We start from the raw sequence: 19,908 nt of genomic DNA on the forward strand, positions 1-19,908 counted from the left end.
CAAAACCCCATCTCTACTAAAAAAACAAAAAAAATTTAGCCGGGCATGATGGCGGGTAACTGTAATCCCAGCTACTTGGGAGGCTGAGGCAGGAGAATTGTTTGAAGGCGGGAGGCAGAGGTTGCAGTGAGCTGAGATCATGCCACTGTACTCCAACCTGGGTGACAGAGCGAGATTCTGTCTCAAAATAATAGCATTGCCAGGACTAAGTTAGAAACAAAAGACAATATGCTAAGTGCAATTGAGTGATTCTAAATTAAAATTAGAAGCAAGCAAATCATTGGTTAAACAGAAAAACACAGCAGTGAAAGGAAGATGAAAGTTAAAGTCATAAATTGAAGATGTAAGAAGCTTGGGAGGTACATTGGGTTTTAGTTTAATGGGGATTTGGAAATGTATTTTAGTTGATATTTTGTACTGTATAGAGCACCCTTGACATAAGTAACTCCATCTTACGTTCCAAAAGCCACCTTGCATACAGATGTTTTGCCTAATCAATAAAGACTGCATCCAACCAAATAAGCATATAATCAAGCATACTCTTCCACTATCAGTCCTCACTAGAGGACTCTGGTCATAAAAAGAGCAGGACTTCACCAGCTTGGAATGGCCATCTTAACAGACATTGTTGTGCTGTCACTTGTAATAAGCACCTGGCATCCACCACTGCTGAAGGCTCTGTCCACTTCAAAGACTCGTCCTTGCAAGACTGACAGATCACCTGGCCCAGACCAGGATATTTGTTTTGCTCAGATTCCTCTCTGTGGACAGGTTCATTAACCCTTTTTCCTATTCTTTTCCTCTTGATGTTAAATGTTACTTCCTTTGTGATGGAATGTTTGATCTATAACATTTACACATTGATTAAGTATACTATTATGTTTGATTTGCAGTATTGACTGACTTGGGGAATGGCTTGAGCCTGTGTGCCCACGGCTCTGACTACTGAGTGAATGGGAAGTACGAAGATTTTCCTCCTTTGGAAGTCCAGGTAGCTTATGGCTTTTATGATTGAGATAGCATGAATACAAGTCTGACGCTGTGGAAAGACACAAACATATGTAGACCTGATTACTTCTGACCTTATGGCGCTCATGATAAAGATGGAGAAAATGAAGGTATAATTTTAGCATTTTTCAGGAGTCACTCTGGAACAAGTTGTTGTTTCATCCCCATATTAAGCAAGAAACAAGTTAAATGATTTTCCAAAAAGAATGTTTTGTATTTGAATATAGGAGAGAATAAGAACATACAAGGCACGTGGGTTAAAAAAACATGAAAAGCAAATATTGGCTTGGATTTTCATTTCCAATGAATCTTAATTCCAGAAAAATAAAAGGCAAAGCATTTATTGCATTGTAATGTGAGAGTAGAGCTTAAAAAGGGTGGGTGTCATTTACAACAGTCGTGTATAGCACAGGACGGGCTCTGCTACTGGTGATTATTGAGGCCAATTAGTACTAGAATATGGATGTTTAATTTTAGTCATCTTATTTCTTTACCTATACATTATAATAAAATATTTTCACAAGGCAAGTGGAAAACCAAGTCTGACAGCGATTTGTAAAGTTACTCTAGGGGAGACCAGAAGGTGAATTAGGGAACTAAATCCACATGTGGGGACTACTTTCCAGATTTCAAGACTCAGGGCAATTGCACAGAAATTCAAAAGAAGCCTGGCATGTGCGATTACAGTCAAGATGAAACCAGTATGAGACTTCATGCACAATTTCCTGTTTGCCTGATAAAATTTGAAAATAAAATCAGTAGACAAACCATATATGACCATATTTTAAATGCAATTAATGCTTTAGGGTTTTAAAAAAAGTATTTCTATCTAACCTGTGGGATAGTTCCCAGAAACAAACAAAACAACAGCAAATTTTAGGAAGAATAGGAACAATCTCAAAGATTCAATGGAAACGTTATTTGAAAACACAGAAAATACATGACAAGATTTATAAAATTTGCATATGTGAGAGACCAGCTAGATAGCAAAGTGAAAAAAGATACAGAATGGAAACTAGGGCACAGTCACATTCTCAAGTCTAATTGAAAGATTTATTAAAGAATCATTGTAAATCCAGAAATTTTGGATCATTGATATACTGGAAAAGTTATACACTATTCAAAATTTGCCACCAGATGTTGATCAGTTCTTCCCCAAACATGCTTATAAGATTGTATCCCTTATTGGGACTACCCTATCAATTGTTAATGATAATAGTAATATGCTCCTCAACTGTTACTGCTACCATGACTATTGCCACTGCCGCTGTTCACTCCCCTCTAATGCTTTTATTCCTTTTGCTGTGTGATACATTTGACATATATTACCTCTAACTTTATCAATAACCACTATACCCATGTAGACTTGCAATATTCTAGGCAATCTTTTACATGTTGTACATAGGCTAACTTATTTAGACATCATAAAAAACCTATGAGGCAGAATCTGTCATTTTCCCCACTTTATAGAAGAAGAAACTTAAGGCACGGAAATTTCTTTGAATTGGCTCAATGGCACACAGATAAGAAGACAGATTATTTAGTATCACTACATTAAGCCTAAGGTAACTGTCATAACATGAAACCGAAGACTCAGAGATGTGACTTGTCCAAAACCACACAACAAGCAAGGTATCTTCTCAGCCTATTGTCCTGATATAAATGAGTTCATGCACAACAAGCAAGATATTTTCTCAGCCTATTGTCCTGATATAAATGAATTCATGCAATCCAAATACTGAGATATCTGCATTAAACAGATCTTTGTTCTCCTCTTGGCTGTAATATTTCAGAGCTATGAGAGTTTTGTCAAGTTATGTGAACTTTCTAAGCCCTCATTTCTATTCTGTAGGTTAAGACATCAATGCTTAGATTACAGAGTTAGGAAGAATAAATAAACTGTTATCTTTAAAACACTTACTACAGCACCTGGCAAAACATGTTTTTAACAAATTCTACATCTCTTATCCCTTTCTTTTCTTGTCACCAGCCATGGGACCCAAGAAAATAAGAAGTAAAAACATATGTCATATTCTGCTTCTCTGTTCGAAATGGGTGCAATTTTGCCACAAAGTCCTGGTTGGGGGAAAATATGAATAAAAAGCTTTTCCCTGAGATAGATATTTTTAAGTTAATTTTTTTAACTTGTCAGAAAAAAAATGTATCTCAATTTAGATGCAACCTTTAGACAGTGCTATTTATACAAATAATATCAGGCGTTCCAGAACAAATAACGTGACATTGATATCCATGATTATCATTAACCTTAATCAGACATGGCAAGCTTGGAAATTCTGTGACTGCAGGAAGACGTTCCCTGATTAGCTCTGCTCAGCAGTAGGCTTTCCTAGGCTGCACGTTAATAGCTCCATCACCCACCAAAGGGAAAGGGAAAGTCCGGAAATGTTATTTGTGGAAAATGGAAGTCTATGAATGGACTGGCCACAGTGTCTACGTTAAACAAACATGGCACATTGATTGGGGTGGCTGTCAAGTAGTTTTGATGGATTATTTTTTTCTTCATTTTTCTTTGAGAAGGATATATTGGTTTAGCTCACTGCAAAGCATCTAAACACGCTTGTAGATAATTTCTTTCTTGATAAAACAAACAGCCTTGCATACTGTGGCCTATAGATCAACCACCATGGATTTCCCCAATAATTTATCCCAGAACAACCTATGGTTGGCTGGTAGCTTTATAAAAGAGATATAATGTCTGTTCTAAATAGATATACATTTAAACATTAATTTCAATCTTTGGAAACTGAACTGAATAATGTATGTACCTAGTGACTGGAGGTGTTAATAAAAATAGTGACATGAGGAATTTCAAAATATTTAATTACTGTTTTATTGGTGTAAAGAGTAGAATATCTTAGTAGGGAAGTGCAGATGATCAGAATGAGCAGGTCATTTGGAAAAAAATAGACAAGCAAACTGAATTTTAAGTTAGAAGGCTTGAACTCTAATTCATCATTGTAACTAATTTACTGTGTGAGCAAGTAACATTTGCTTGACAGGGCGCTCTAACCTTATTTGTAAAAATCCTGTGGTTAAACTAGATTATTTTCACCTCTAAGTTGTTGCTTCATGTCTGTGCTCCTTTGAGTCTTTTATGTGAAGAAATGTTGATCTCCCAGAGAATGTGCATTTATTAATTAATAATTAAATAAGTTCTTCTTAGGTTTTGCTAGGTTCTCTGAAATGATGAAAATTTTTCCCTGATCCTTATTTTTTTCTGTAAGAGATTGACCCTTTGGCCCCTTGTAGATCTAATGCTCATTTTCTGGGAGCGTAATTCATTGAGGACACAGAAATATAGTATAATTTGCCAAAGGAAAAAAAAAGAGAAAGAAAGAAAAGTATGGAAAAATAAATTAAGCATAAGTGCTTCCAAAATATCTTTTTACTTGTCAACTTTATTTTAGATTATTAAAGTAGGAATACAGGAAAAGGGAAAAGAAAGGCAGTCATATAGCTTTTTTGTTGTTGATGTTAATTATAGATTTTCTTAATGTACCTCTGATAATGATATATGTATAAAGTATGTGTTTATATAAAATAACATTTGGTGAATTACAAAGTGATTCACAAATTCTAGAATATTTGTTCAAATAATAAAAATATAAAGAAGAAAATAAAAGTAAGCAGTATTTTGTAACATCAAAATTACCACAGTAACATTTTGTTGCATTTTCTTTTCTTCTTTAAATATAAGAATTCCATGCTACTTTAAAACTACTTAAACTCATTTTTTCCAGCACATTCTTTAAGAAAATTATTAATATTAGAAAAGATTAAAAAGTTGTAATAGAAAGAAAACAACATACTTTGATACACATTTTTAACAAAAATGAAAATACTAGGCATATAATGCCTTTTTGACTTAACAATATGACATCACATTTTCATATGAGTAAGCATTCATTAATATTATTGTTAGGAATGTACTCTATTTTATCATTGCAAAATGGATTCTATCCTATTACTATGCTGATTTATGGACTCTTCACAGTTCTAAAGATGAGACAACTTTGGCTCTGAGAGATTGTTTTATGTGTTTTGCTGTTGTTACTTGTTGTATGTGACAAATACTCATGTAAGGAATTAAAATCATATCTTACACTATATTCACTATGTTAATCCCTACTGAGATTCTGATGGCAAGACATTCATGCATTTTTAATGTACATATGGTTTATACATAAATGTGTTTATAGTTTTGCTAAATACAATTATGTCATAATATTGCTTATTTTAAAATGTGGCCACCGTTATTTTAAATTATTTTTATTTTTATATTTTATTGCTTCATATTGCTAACTCCAAATCAATATTGATAATTGGATTATGTCCTCCCATAGCTTTCTCCATTTTCATATAATTATGTGTTGGTTATTTTATTTGATTTTAAATCAAGGAATAGATCTTACATATACATTTCTACGGCTTGCTTCTCTCAATTCACAGCAGATCATGAACATTCTTCCCAGTAAGTTAATATGAATGTAGTAAATTCTATATCAGTTTGAAATATAAAATTATTCCTCACATAAGGAAAAGTTAACATATAGTTGGATAGTTTCAAGTTCATTCCTATACTCTAATAGATAGTCTAACAATCACTTCATTTTGAACAAAGTGCTAGTTGGGGGAAAGTGTCTTATCATGGAGTTATATCAATTAGTGCTAGCTGGGATGTTTATAGAACTTGTCTTCTGGGAACTTTAAAGAGAGGTTAAATTTATTAGAGATTGGAAATGATTCCAAAGAGTATAACCTCGCAAGTTTAATTGTTGGAGAGCATGATGCACATGATTTTTGAAAAATCTAAACTAACAGGTAAAATAATAGTTGTTTAGACTATAGAGCTACTAAATATTGACCTGGTTTGGAGAGGGTGGGGAGCAAATTGTTGGCACATGGACATTTTTGTCTTGAGGAAAAAAAACAGAGTTTCAAAAATACTATCTCACAAACACAATAAACAATAGTAAAAAGTATATATTTTGTTTCTGGGCATATACTTAAAAGAATTGAAAGCAGAATGTCAACGAGGTATTTGCACATCAATGTTTGTAGCAGCATTATTCACACACAATAGCTAAAATGTGGAAGTAACCTAATATCAACAAATGAATGGATAAGCAAAATATGACATATACATACAAGAAAATATTATTCAGCTTTGAAAAGGAAGGAAATTTTGACACATAGTACAACATGGATGAAATTTGAAGACATTATGTTAAACAAAATAAGCCTGTCACAGACAGACAAATGCTGTATGATTCTCTTAAGTGAGATATGTAGAAAGCAGTTTAATTCACAGAAGCATAAAGTAAAATAGTGGCTGTCAGGGGCTTCAGGGAAAGGAAAAAAGTTTAATGGGTATAGAAGTTCAGATTTTCAAAATGAAAAAGTTTTGGGAATCTGTTTCACAACAGTGTGAATGTACGTAAAATCTTGGAACAATACACTTAAAAAGATGGTCAATTCTGTTTGCCACATTAAAATAATCTTTAAAAACCATAGCAGCAGAAAGCAAATCAATTTCTTTGAGCTGGTGAAGTTAGGGAGGGTTTGACTACCAAGGGGTCTCAAGGAATGTCTTGGTTCTATTATGGTTATTCTTCCTCAGGTGTTTGGAAAAGCATATAGAATTGTCAGGCAAACACTGAATTTTACTGTATTTAACTTATACTTTAATTTTTAAAAGTATAGGCACTGGAAAAAATATATCATTCTCGTGAATAAAATTATTTTATGAAATATGAGCATGGAAAAACAGTATTTTGAAATCAATATAGTTTGTGTTTAATAAAAAGTTAAATGCTATGTTTGTATATTTTTTTAAATGTTTACCTTTATCTTTGTAAAAGGAAAGAAAATAAAAGAAATTTAGGAGATTCTTTTCATTAGAAATGCATATTTCTTCTGATACATAGGCATATAAGTGGAATTAATATACTAAAATTTATTTAACCATCTAGTTCTGATTGTTATTTAATTTGATGCAATTATGTTGTCACTCCAAAAACATACCTCCTATCAATATTAAATATAACCTTTTATACTTGTGTTTTTACTGACATCGTGTAAAGTCCTAAGAGTGGAGCAGTAGATACATAGTGTTAATGCGATAGCTGTATCTTTTCTTTTCCCCTTTACTGAAGTATTATTGGTATAACAAAATCAACATATAATTGGAAATATGTATATGCTTATGTAACCATCACTACAATCCAGGTCATAAACCTATCACTTCCAAAAGTTTCCTTGGTCCCTTTGCTTTTTTTCTTTTGTGTGTATTCAGTAAGGACACCTCACATGAGTTCTAATGGCAGGGTCCCCAGTATGCCCTACATTGGGCCAAGACCTACTTTCATTATCACTGTATTTTTTTGTTTATTCTCTGTTCTGTGGTATAAAGATATTGTTGAAAATGTAGAAATGGCTTGCAGCTATGGGTAAAAATGATGAGAAAAAGAGAAAGCATTAATGTTTAGCTATAGCACAGAAAGTCAAGATGTTGGACAAACTAGATAGAGGTTTAAGTGTAAAATATCTTATAGAAGAGTACAGTGTTGGAACCATTATATATGACCCGAAGAATCCAAAGGATAAACTGTTGAAGCTCTATGCTGAAAGTGATGAACAGAAGTTAGTGAAAAATAGAAAAACAAGGCATAAAATTAAAATGAAGATACTGATCATGTATTGAAAGACTGGATTCATCATTTCCCAGTGAATACATGCTGCATATTGGTGCACTGATCATAAAACAAGCAAAGATCTATCATAATGAACTGAAAATTGAAGGAGAATGTGAATATTCTACCAGCTGGTTGCAGAAATTTAAGAAAATATACAGTATTAAATATTTAAATTTTGTGGTGATAAAGCCCCTGCTGATGACAATTCAGCAAAGAAATTCATTGACAAGTTTTTCAAAGACATCACTGATGAATATCCGATGGAAGAACAAGGCTATAATGCTGATGAAATATCACCTTTTTGGCATTACTGCCCCAGAAAGAAAGCTGATGAGACAGCCCCTACAGGAATTAAGAATGCCAAGGACAGAATAGCTGTTCTGGGATGTGCTAATGCAGCAGGCACACATAAGTGTAATATTGCTGTAGGAGGCTAACGCTTGCCTAGTCATTACTTTCAAGGAATGAATATCTCACAAGTCTATTATTGTGCTGGGAAAACGTACAGATAACCAGAAACATCTTTTCTAACTGGTTTCACAAGCGTTTTGTACCAGCAGCTTGTACCAGTGCTCACTGCAGGGAAGCTAGACTAGACGATGACTGCAAGATTTTTTTATTATTTGAAAACTATTCTTCTCATCTTCCAGCTGAAATTCTCATAAAAAATAATATGTATGCAAGTAATTTTCCCCAGAAGTGACTTTATTCCTTCAGCCATGTGACAAGGGTATCCTTAGATCAATAAGATTAAATATAAAACACTTTCTTGAACAGCACACTAGTAACACTGAACAGAGGCATGAGTACAGAAGGTAATCAAAAGGAGTTCAGTACAAAAGATGCTGTATTTGCTGTTGCCAATGCTTGAAATACAGTGATTGAAGATGTAGTTGTGCATGCCTGGCACACCCACTAGCCTGACTTTGCTCGATGATAAAAACAAGGTCGTGACTTTAAAGGGTTCTGTATGTCAAGTCAGAAAAAAATAATTTTTAACCTCCTTACACATGCAAACATATACCTTCAGGGTCTGTAAATAAGCCAGAAGTGCATATTGAAGAATTTTTAAAGTTACTAATGAAGCTCCAGTTGTTCATTAATTTACTGGTGGTAAAATAGCCAAAATAATTCTGAATTAAGGTGATTGTGATAACAGTGATGACAAAGATGATGTTAAATATTATAGAAAAAATGCCTGAAAATATGGAAGTGACTTTGGAACCAGGTAACAGGCAGAAGTTGGAACAGTTTGGAGGGCTCAGACAAAGACAGGAAGATGTGGAAACATTTGGAACTTCCTAGAAATGTGTTGAATGGTTTTGACCAAAATGCTGATAGCGATGTCAGTAAAGAAATCCAGGCTGAAGTGGTCTCAGAGTAGATGATGAACTACATAATCAGAACTGGAGTAATGGCCACTCTTGCTATGCTTTAGCAGAGATACTGGTGGGATTTTGTCCCTACCCTAGAGATCTGTGGAACTTTGAACTTGAAAGAGATGATCTAGGGTATCTGATGGAAGAAATCTCTAAGTCGCAAAGCCCTCAAGAGGAAGCAGAATATAAAAGTTTGGAAAATTTGCAGCCTGATGATGCAATAGAAAAGAAAAACCCATTTTCTGGGCAGAAATTCAAGCCTGCTGTAGGAATTTGAATAAGTAATGAGGCACAAAATGCTAATTTTCAAGACAATGGAGAAAATGCCTCAAGGGCATGTCAGAGACCTTCATGGCAGTCCCTCCCATCACAGGCCTGGAGGCCTAGGAGAGAAAAATGGTTTCATGGCTTGGATCCCAGGTCCCCATGCTTTGTGTAGCTTGAGACATGGTTCATGGCATCACAGATGCTTCAGCTCCAACCATGGCTAAAAGGTGCCAATGTGCAGCTTGGGTCATTGCTTCATAGGGTGCAAGCCCCAAGCCTTGACAGCTTCCATGTGGTGTTGAGCCTGTGGGTGAAGAGAAGTCAAGAATTGATGTTTGGGAACCTCCACCTAGATTTCAGAGGATGTATGGAAATACCTGGATGTCTAGGCAGAAGTTTGCTTCAGGAGTGGAGCCCTCATAGAGAACCTCTACTAGGGCAATGTGGAATGGAAATGTGGGGTCAGAGCCCCTACACAGAGTCTCCACTGGGGCACTGCCTAGTGGAGCTGTGAGAAGAGACCTATCATCCTCCAGACCCTAGAATGGTAGATCCACTGACAACTTGAACCATGTGCCTGGAAAAGCTGCACACCCTCAATGCTAGCCCATAGAAACAGCTGGGAGGGTGGCTCTACCACGCAAACCCATAGGGCTGAAGCTGTCCACGGCTGTGAGAGCCCACCTGTTTCATCAGTGTGACCTGATGTGAGACATGGAATCAAAGGAGATCATTTTAGAGCTTTAAGATTTGACTGCCCTGCTGCTTTTCAGACTTACATGGGGCCTGTAGCCCCTTCATTTTGGCCAATTTTTACCATTTGGAATACTGTACCCCATTGTATCTAGGAAGTAACTAATTTGCTTTTGATTTTACAGGCTTATAGGTGGAAGGGAATTGCCTTGTCACAGGTGAGACTTTGGACTTGAACTTTTGGGTTGAGACTTAAGACTTTGAGGGACTGTTGGAAAGGCATGGTTATGTTATGAACTGTGAGGACATGAGATATGGGAAAGGCCAGGGATGGAATGATATAGTGTGGCTGTGTCCCTACCTAAAATTTTATCCTGAATTGTAATCCCCAGAATTCCCATTATCCCCACATATCAAGGGCAGGACCTGGTGGAGGCAATTCAATTTTGAGGATGGGTCAAATGGTATTTCTGCTTCTAGATTTTTGAGGAATCACCACACTGTCTTTCACAGTGGGTGAACTAAATTACATTCCCACCAACAGTGTAAAAGTGTTCCTTTTTCTCTGGAACCCCATCAGCATCTGTTGTTTCTCGACTTTTTAATAATTGCTACTCTGACTGGCATGAGATAGTATCTCATTGTGGTTTTGATTTGAATTTCTCTAATGATCAGTGATGTTAAGCTTTTTTTCATATGTTTGTTGACTGCATGGATTTCTTCTTTTAAGAAGTGTCTCTTCATGTCCTTGCCCACTTTTTATGGGATTGTTTGTTTTTTTCTTATAAATTTGTTTAACTTCCTTCCTAGATATTATACCTTTGTCAGATGGATAGATTGCAAAAATTTTCTCCCATTCTGTAGGTTGTCTGTTCACCCTGATGGTAGTTTCTTTTGCTGTGCAGATGTTCTTTATTTTAATTATATCCCATTTGTCAATTTTTGCTTTTGTTGCAATTACTTTTGGTGTTTTCTTCATGAAATCTTTACCCATGCCTAAGTCCTGAATGGTATTGCCTAGATTTTTTTCTAGGGTTTTTATAGTTTTGGGTTTTACATTTAAGTCTTTAATCTAGCTTGAGTTAATTTCTTATATAAGCTTTAAGTAAGGGGTCCACTTTCAACTTCCTGCATATGGCTAGCTTTTACTCCCAGCACCATTTATGGAAAAGGCAATCTGTTCCCCATTGCTTGTTTTTGTCAGGTTTGTCAAAGGTCATAGTTGTAGGTGTGTTGTCTTAATTCTGGGTTCTCGATTGTTTCACCGGTCTATGTGTCTGTTTTTGTACCAGTACCATCCTGTTTTGGTTACTGTAGCCTTGTAGTATAGTTTGAAGTCAGGTAGCGTGATGCCTCCAACTTTGTTCTTTTTACTTAGGATTGAATTGCCTATAGAGTCTCTTTTGTGGTTCCATGTAAATTTTAAAATACTTTTTTTTCCTGATTCTGTGAAGAGTGTCAATGGTAGTTTAATGTAATCTATAAATAACTTTGGGCATTATGGCTATTTTCACGATATTGATTTTTCCTATCTATAAGCATAAAATGCTTTTTCATTTGTTTGTGTCCTCTTTAATTTCCTTAAGGAATGGTTTGTAGTTCTCCTGGAAGAGGTCCTTCACTTCTCTTGTTAGCTGTATTCCTAGATATTTTATTCTCTTTGTGGCAATTGTGACTGGGAGATAATTCATAACAAATTATGAATTAGAAGCTCTCTGCTTGTCTGTTGTTGGTGTATAGGAATGTGTGTCATTTCTGCATGTCGATTTTGTATTCTGAGACTTTGCTGAAGTTGCTTATCAGCTTAGGAAGGTTTTGGGCTGAGATGATGGGGTTTTCTAAATATAGGATCATGTCATCTGTAAACAAAGACAATCTGACTTCCTCTCTTCCTATATGAATACACTTTATTTTTTCTCCTGCCTGATAAGCCTGGAAAGAACTTCCAATACTATGCTGAATAAGAGTGGAGAGAGGGGGTATCCTTGTCTTCTGCTGGTTTTCAAGGGGAAAGATTCCAGCTTTTGCCCATTTGGTATGATATTGGCTGTGGGTTTGGGTTTATCAGATATGGCTCTTATTGTTTTGAGATATGTTCCTTCAATACCTATTTTATTGAGGGTTTTTAACATGGAGGGATATTGAATTTTATTGAAGGCCTTTTCTGTATCTATTGAGATAATCATGCAGTTTTTGTCTTTAGTTCTGTTTATGTGATAAATTACATTTATTGATTTGCATATGTTGAACCAAACTTGCACCCCAAGGATGAATCCAACTTGATCATGGTGGATAAGCTTTTTGATGTGCTGCTGAATTCATTTTGCCAGTATTTTATTGAGGAAGATTTTTGCATCAGTGTTCCTCAGGGATATGGGTTTCTTTTTTGTTGTTTTTGTTGTATCTCTGCCAGGTATTGGTAGGATGATTGTATCTCTGCCAGGTATTGGTAGGATGATGCTGGCCTCATAAAATGAGTTAGGGAAGAGTACTTCCTTTTCAATTGTTTGGAATAGTTTAAGTAGAAATTGTACCAGCCTCTCTTTGTACCTCTGGTAGAATTCAGCTATAAATCCATCTAGTCCTGGGCTTTTTTGTTGTTGTTATTGGTAGGCTATTTAGCACTGCCTCAATTTCAGAACTCCTTATTGATCTATTTATGGATTCAATTACTTCCTGGTTCAGTCTCGGGAGGGTGCATGGATCCAGGAATGTATTCATTTGTTCTGGATTTTCTAGTTTATGTACACAGAGGTGTTTATAGTATTCTGTGATGGTTATTTGTATTTCTGTAGGGTTAGTGGTGATATCCTCCTTATTTCTGATTGTGTCCATTTCATTCTTCTCTCTTTTCTTCTTTTTGATTCTAGCAAGCAGTCTATTTACTTAATTATTTTTTTCAAAAACCAGTTCCTGGATTCGTTAATTTTTACAAGAGTTTTTCATATCTCTAGCTCCTTTGGTTATGCTCGATCTTGGTTATTTATTGTCTTCTTCTAGCTTTGGAGTTTGTTTGCTCTTGGTTCTCTAGTTCTTTTAGTTGTGATGTTAGGTTGTTGACTTGAGATCTTACCAGCTTTTTGGTGTGGTCATATAGTCCTATAAATTTCCCTCTGAACACTGCCTTAGCTGCAACCCAGAAATTTTGGTATGTTGTCTGATTGTTCTCATTTGTTTCAAAGAACTTCTTGATTTCTGCCTAAATTTCATTATTTACCCAGGGATCCCTTAGGAGCAGGTTATTCAATTTCCATGTAGTTTTGTGGTTTGGAGTATGTTTCTTAATCTTGAATTCTAATTTAATTGTGCTGTGGTCTGCAAAACTGTTTGCTATGATTTCAGTTCTTTTGTATTTGCTGAGGAATGTTTTGCTTCCAATTAAGTGATCAATTTTAAAGTAAGTTTCATGTGGCAATGAGAAGAACATATATCTGTTGTTTTGGGGTGGAGAGTTCTGTAGATATCTATCTGGTCCACTTGATCCAGAGCTCATTTCAGGTCCTGAATATCTTTGTTAATTTTCTGTCTTGATAATCTGCCTAATATTGTCAGTGGGGTATTAAAGTCTCCCACAATTATTGTGTAGGAGTCTTTTTGTAGGTCTCTAGAAACTTGTTTTATGAATCTATGTGCTCCCGTATTGGGTGCATATACATGTAGGATAGTTAGCTCATTTTAGAGAATTGAACCCTTTACTATTATGTAATTCCCTTCTTTGTCTTTTTTGATCTTTATTTGTTTAAAGCGTTGTGTCATAAACTATGATTGCAACCCCTGCTTTTTTCCGTTTTCTTACTTGCTTGGTAAACATTCCTCCATCCTTGTATATTGAGGCTATGTGTGGCTTTGCATGTGAGATTTGTCTCTTGCAGACAGTACACTGATGGGGCTTGACTCTTTATACAGCTTGCCATTCTGTGTCTTTTAATTGGGGCATTTGACCCATTTACATTTAAGGTTAATATTGTTATGTGTGAATGTGTGAATTTGATCCTGTCATTATGATGCTAGCTAGTTATTTTGCAGACTTGTTTATGTAGTTGCTTCATGTTGTCACTGGCCTGAGTACTTCAGTGTGTTTTTGTAGTGGCTAGTGGTTTTTCCTTTCCACATTTAGTGTTTTCTTCAGGAGATCTTGCAGGGCGGGGCAGGGCAGGGCAAGGGGTGATGAATTCCCTCAGGATTTGCTTGCCTGAAAAGGATCTTATTTCTCCTTCAGTTATGAAGCTTAGTTTGGCTGGGTACGAAATTCTGAGTTGGAAATTTTTTAATTTAAGATTGTTGACTATGAGCCCCCAATCTCTTCCAGCTTGTAGGGTTTCCACTAAGAGGCTTGCTTTTAGCCTGATTGGATTCTCTTTGTAGGTGACTGGGCCTTTCTCTCTGGCTGCCCTTAATGTATTTTCTTTTAATTACATTTTGGATAATTTGAGAATTATATGTCTTGGGGTTGAATTATATGTTTTGTGGAGTAAGTTACTGTGGCTCTCTGGGTTTCCTGAATTTGAATGTTAGTCTATCTTGCTATGTTGGGGTATCTCCTGGATATCCTAAAGTATGTCTTTGTACCTGGTTCCATTCTTCCCATCCCTTTCAGGTACCCCAATAAGTCATTGGTTCAGTCTTTTTACATAATCTCATATTTCTCAAAGGTTTTGTTCCTTTTCATTCTTTGTTTCTGTATTCTTGTCTGCCTGTCTTATTTCTGATAGTGTATTAGTCTGTTCTCATGCTACTATGGAGAAATATCCAAGACCTGGGAATTTACAAACAAAAGAGCTTGTATTGATTTACAGTTCTGTATGACTTTGAGGCCTCAGGAAACGTACAATCATTGCAGAAGGCACCTCTTTACAGGGCAACAGAAAAGAGAATGAGTGCCAGCAGAGGAAATGCCAGACGCTTATGAAACCATCACATCTCATGAGAACTCACTCACTATCATGAGAACAGCATGGGGGAAACAACACCCATGATTCAATTACCTCCCACCAGCTCCCTCGCATGACATATGTGGCTTATGGGGATTAAAATTCAAGATGAGATTTGGGTAGGGATATAGCCAAACCATATCATTCCACTCCTGGTCTCTTCCAAATCTCATGTCCTCACATTTCAAAACACAGTCATTCCTTTCCAACAGTTCCTCAAAGTCCTAACTCTTTCTAGCATTAACCCAAAAGTCCAAGTCCAGAGTCTCATCTGAGACAAGGGAAGTCCCTTCCACCTATGAGCCTGTAAAATCAAAAGCAAGTTAGCTACTTCCTAGATACAATGGGGGTACTGGAGTTCAGTAAATACACCCATTCCGAATTGTAGAAATTGGCCAAAATGAAGGGGCTACAGGCCCCATGTAAGTCTGAAATCCAGTGGGACAGTCAGATCTTAAAGTTCTAAAATGATCTCCTTTGACTCCATGTCTCACATCCAGGTCACACTGTTGCAAGACAGGTGGTCTTTCATGGCTGTGAGCATTTCTGCCCCTGTGACTTTGAATGGTACAGCCCCCCTCCCAGCTGCTTTCACAGCTGGCATTGAGTGTCTGCGGCTCTTCTAGGCACATGGTGCAATCTGTTGGTGGATCTACCATTGCTGGGTCTGGAGAACAGTGGCCCTCTTTTCACAGTTCACTAGGCAATTCTCCAGTGAGAACTCTGTGTGGGGGCTCTGACCCCATATTTCCCTTCTGCACTACCCTAAGAGAGGTTCTTCATGAGTGCTCTGCCCCTGTAGCAAACTTCTGCCTGGACATCCAGGCATTTCCATACATCCTCTGAAACTGAGGTGGAGGTCCCCAAACCTCAATTCTTGTCTTCTGTGCACCTGCAGGCCCAACACTATGTGGAAACCACCAAGGCTTGGGACTTGCACCTTCTGAAGCAATGGCCTGAGCTGTACCTTGGCTCCTTTTTGCCATGGCTAGAGTGGCTGGGATGCAGGACACCAAGTCCTGAGGGTGGACAGAGCAGGGAGGACCTGGACCCAGTCCAAGAAACCATTTTTCCCTCCTAGTCCTCCAGGCCTGTGATGGGAGGAGCTGCTGTAAAGGTTTCTGACATTCCCTAGAGTCATTTCCCATTGTCTTGGAATTTAGCATTTGGCTCCTTGCTAATTATGCAAATTTCTGTAGCAAGCTTGTATTTCTCTCCAGAAAATGGGATTTTCTTTTCTACTGCATTGTTAGGCTGCAAATTTCCCAAACTTTTATGCTCTACTTCCTCTTGAATGTTTGCTGCTTAGAAATTCCCTCCACCAGATACCCGAAATCATCTCTCTTTAGTTCAGATTTTCACAGATCTCTACTAATTTTGTGTTGAGTTTGTTCTTGTTTTTCTACTTTTTAAAAATACAGCATTAGGTTGCATATTTGAAGTTTTTTTGTTTTGTTTTTTTTTTTTACTTTTTTGCTGTAGGCATTTATTACTAGAAACTTCCCTGTTAGTATTGCTTTTGCTGTATCCCAGAGGAGGTGCTTGTCTGTGTCATCTTGTAACCCACTGAGCTTCTTTAAAACATTCTTTTGAATTTTTTTATTGGGCAATGGAGTGTTTTCTTTTTCTTTAGGCTGGTTGCTGTAAATTATTTATTTATTTGTTTGTTTATTTATTTTAATTGTATGTTTCTAATTCTTCATGTTCTTTGTAGCTTTGCTTTGGTTTATGCACATTTGGAGAAATAGCCCACTCTTCCATTCTTTGTCAGCTGAGTTTAACAGGAAAAGACCTTTACCATTTAGCACTGCTGGAAATTCTGGACCTTTCTTCCTAGCTGTCCTTGGTACCCAGACAGAGTGTCATTTATGTGGTGGAATTTCTGTGGTACCTGCCTTTATTTTTCACAAAAAACTTTAGTAAATAAATATACAGTCTATTTATTCTAAAGAAATTTCTTAAAGGTGGACCCCAAATTGGTCAGGATATAGTTATGAAGGACATTTTTTCATTCCATCCATCCTGAATTTTGTCCATCCCAAGGCTGGAACTTTGACTACATCTTTGTCTTGGAATCAAGAGCAAAAAACCATGGAAAAGATGCTGTGTCTTTTTTTTTTTTTTTTTTTCTCATGATATCTAAAATAAACAGGTATTTATATTAAGGACTTTTTTTTTTTTTTCCAATGAACTCTGAACTTTTTATTGGCCTCCTGCTCCCCAAAGGGTACCCTGCTTCTGCTGGCTTAATGACTCAGAACTTTGGTGTCGTTGGTCTCAGACACCACTTTGCCATCCACTATCTGGCGGGTGGTGGTCTTTTGGATGGTTTGCATGGAGTTGCTGCTGTCTAAGGCATCACCAAGATTGAATTCCTCGCCATCTTCCAGCAGGCGGCGGTAGGTGGCAATCTCAGCTTCCAGCTTGACCTTGATGTTCAGCAGGGCCTCATACTCCTGGGCCTGTCGCTGTCCCTCTGCCCGGGTCTGTGCCAGCTCTGACTCCAGGTGCAGCAGGATCCCATTGAGCTGCTCCATCTGTAGGGCGTAGCAGGCCTCCACCTCCCTCAGGCTGTTCTCCAAGCTGGCCTTCAGATTTCTCATGGAGTCCAGGTCGATCTCCAAGGACTGGACTGTACGTCTCAGCTCTGTGAGCGTCGTCTCAGCAGCTCCAACCTCGGGGGACTGTGTGGTGACCACTGTGGTGCTCTCCTCAATCTGCTGAGACCAGTACTTGTCTAACTCCTCTCGGTTCTTCCGAGCCAGCTCGTCATATTGGGCCCGGATGTCTGCCATGATCTTGGCGAGGTCCTGAGATTTGGGGGCATCTACCTCCACGGTCAACCCAGAGCTGGCAATCTGGGCTTGTAGGCCTTTTACTTCCTCTTCGTGGTTCTTCTTCATGAAGAGCAGCTCCTCCTTGAGAGCCTCGATCTCTGTCTCCAGCTGCAGTCGAGTGACATTGGTGTCATCAATGACCTTGCGGAGCCCATGGATGTCATTCTCCACAGACTGGCACATGGCCAGCTCTGTCTCATACTTGACTCTAAAGTCATCAGCAGCAAGACGGGCATTGTCGATCTGCAGAAGGATGCGGGCATTGTCCACAGTATTTGCGAAGATCTGAGCCCTCAGGTCCTCGATGATCTTGAAGTAATGGCTCCAGTCTCTGACCTGGGGTCCCTTCTTCTCCAAGTGCTCCCGGATTTTGCTCTCCAGCCTCCGGTTCTCGGTCTCCAGGCTCCTCACTCTGTCCAGGTAAGAGGCCAGGCGGTCGTTCAGGCTTTGCATGGTCTCCGTCTCGTTCTGGATGCCTCCCATTCCTGCCAGACCCCCGGCCATCCCTGAGGCCAGGCCCCCGGACCCCATGCTGCCGCGGGACACGGAGATCCGGGAACCAGAGCCCCCGGCGCCTGCATAGACACTGGCTGCGCTGCTGACCGGCCGGGCGCCGTACCTGGGCGCCTGGACAGAGCCCAGGGACCGGTAGTTGGTAGAGAAGGTGGAGCGAGTGGTGAAGCTCATGCTGTATGGGAGGAAGGCGAGACGACAGGACTCAGGCTTTGCCCTATATTAGGGACTTTAACATTCAGATTACCGAATTTTATTTTAACATGGTTGGGTATAAAATAATTTATATAAATTTTCACCTTTCTCTTTCTATTTTTAACTGTGCTAAATCTAGGATCCATTGGTGAAACAATCACTGCTTTGGAATAGTTATTTTTCTTGAAAACCAGTAAGGATATGAGGTATTTCTGTGGGCTGAAGTGTGTGCAAACAACAACTTAAGAGAGAGAGAAATTTATTGGTGAAAACATAGTCAAGATGAAAGAAGGCTGAAGGATTTTGAATTGCACAAACTATTTGGAGTCATTAGAACCATGTTACCTCTCTTACAAATCTAGTGATTTGTGTATTAATGTAGGACAGATTTCATTTTTATGCTTAGAGAATAGATAAGATCATGTTTAAAATCCTTCAGACTTAGTAAAGAAGGCTAAATGGATGCAATGGCTTTAAACATCTTTAAATGGAAGGAGGCCATTCTGCAGTCACAGATGAGACTATTTTAATAAAGAATTAAGAATGTTCTAAAATGGATTAAGCATTGGACAAGGTAATGTAATGCACTAAGTTTAAAGAAACATATAGCTGGCATGGCATGGTGGCTCATGCCTATAATCCCAGCACTTTGGGATGCCAAGGTGGCTGGATCACCTGAGGTTGGGAGTTCAAGACCAGCTTGTCCAACGTAGAGAAACCCTGTCTCTACTAAAAATACAAAATTAGCGGGGCGTGGTGGTGCATGCCTGTAATCCCAGCTATGTGGAGGCTAAGGAAGGAGAATCACTTGCACCCAGGAGGCGGAGGTTGCGGTAAGCTGAGATTGCACCATTGCACTCCAGCTTGGGCAACAAGAGTGAAACTCTGTCTCAAAAAAAAGAAAGAAGGAAAAGGAAGAAGTGTATAGCTATTTGTCCAAGGATCATAAACTAGTCAACATCTATAGGCAATATTCATAAATAGCTCTCTCCACATAAGCCAATGTGCTGTTATTAGTGGATAATATTTATTTTGCATGAAAGAGAGGACAAAGAAATTTATTGTCATGCTGCAGGAATACTTTAAGTTAAGGGTTATTAAAACAGAGATGCATGATTGGCTGTAAGTGCAATAACTATTATTACAGTGAATGTAACATTTATATTATAAGGGAAATTAATACAGAAAAGACAGAATCTCTAAGTGTGCTGGGGATAGGAAATGTAAGAAAAAATATAAGAGAATGCTGAAAGTAAAAAGAGATTACAATCTTCTTTGACCCATTCTCCAAAAGAGTAGTTGTTAAAATTTTCTTATAAGATTCATTTACAAAGTATCTATTTGTAAAGCAAAGGAGAATAAATAATTA

General features: G+C 37.7%; 1 pseudogene across 1 annotated transcript; it reads right to left on the reverse strand.

Annotated features, from left to right (window-relative positions):
* Nucleotides 1-17,169: 17,169 nt before the first annotated feature.
* Nucleotides 17,170-18,553, reverse strand: LOC105502682 (annotated as a pseudogene). Its single transcript, XR_001000382.1, has one exon. The product of XR_001000382.1 is annotated as a keratin, type I cytoskeletal 18 pseudogene (transcript).
* Between the last annotated feature and the right edge of the window lie 1,355 nt (nucleotides 18,554-19,908).

This window comes from Colobus angolensis, unplaced genomic scaffold, assembly GCF_000951035.1.
Source record: "Colobus angolensis palliatus isolate OR3802 unplaced genomic scaffold, Cang.pa_1.0 Scaffold12, whole genome shotgun sequence".
In the NCBI taxonomy this organism is placed as follows: Eukaryota; Metazoa; Chordata; class Mammalia; order Primates; family Cercopithecidae; genus Colobus; species Colobus angolensis.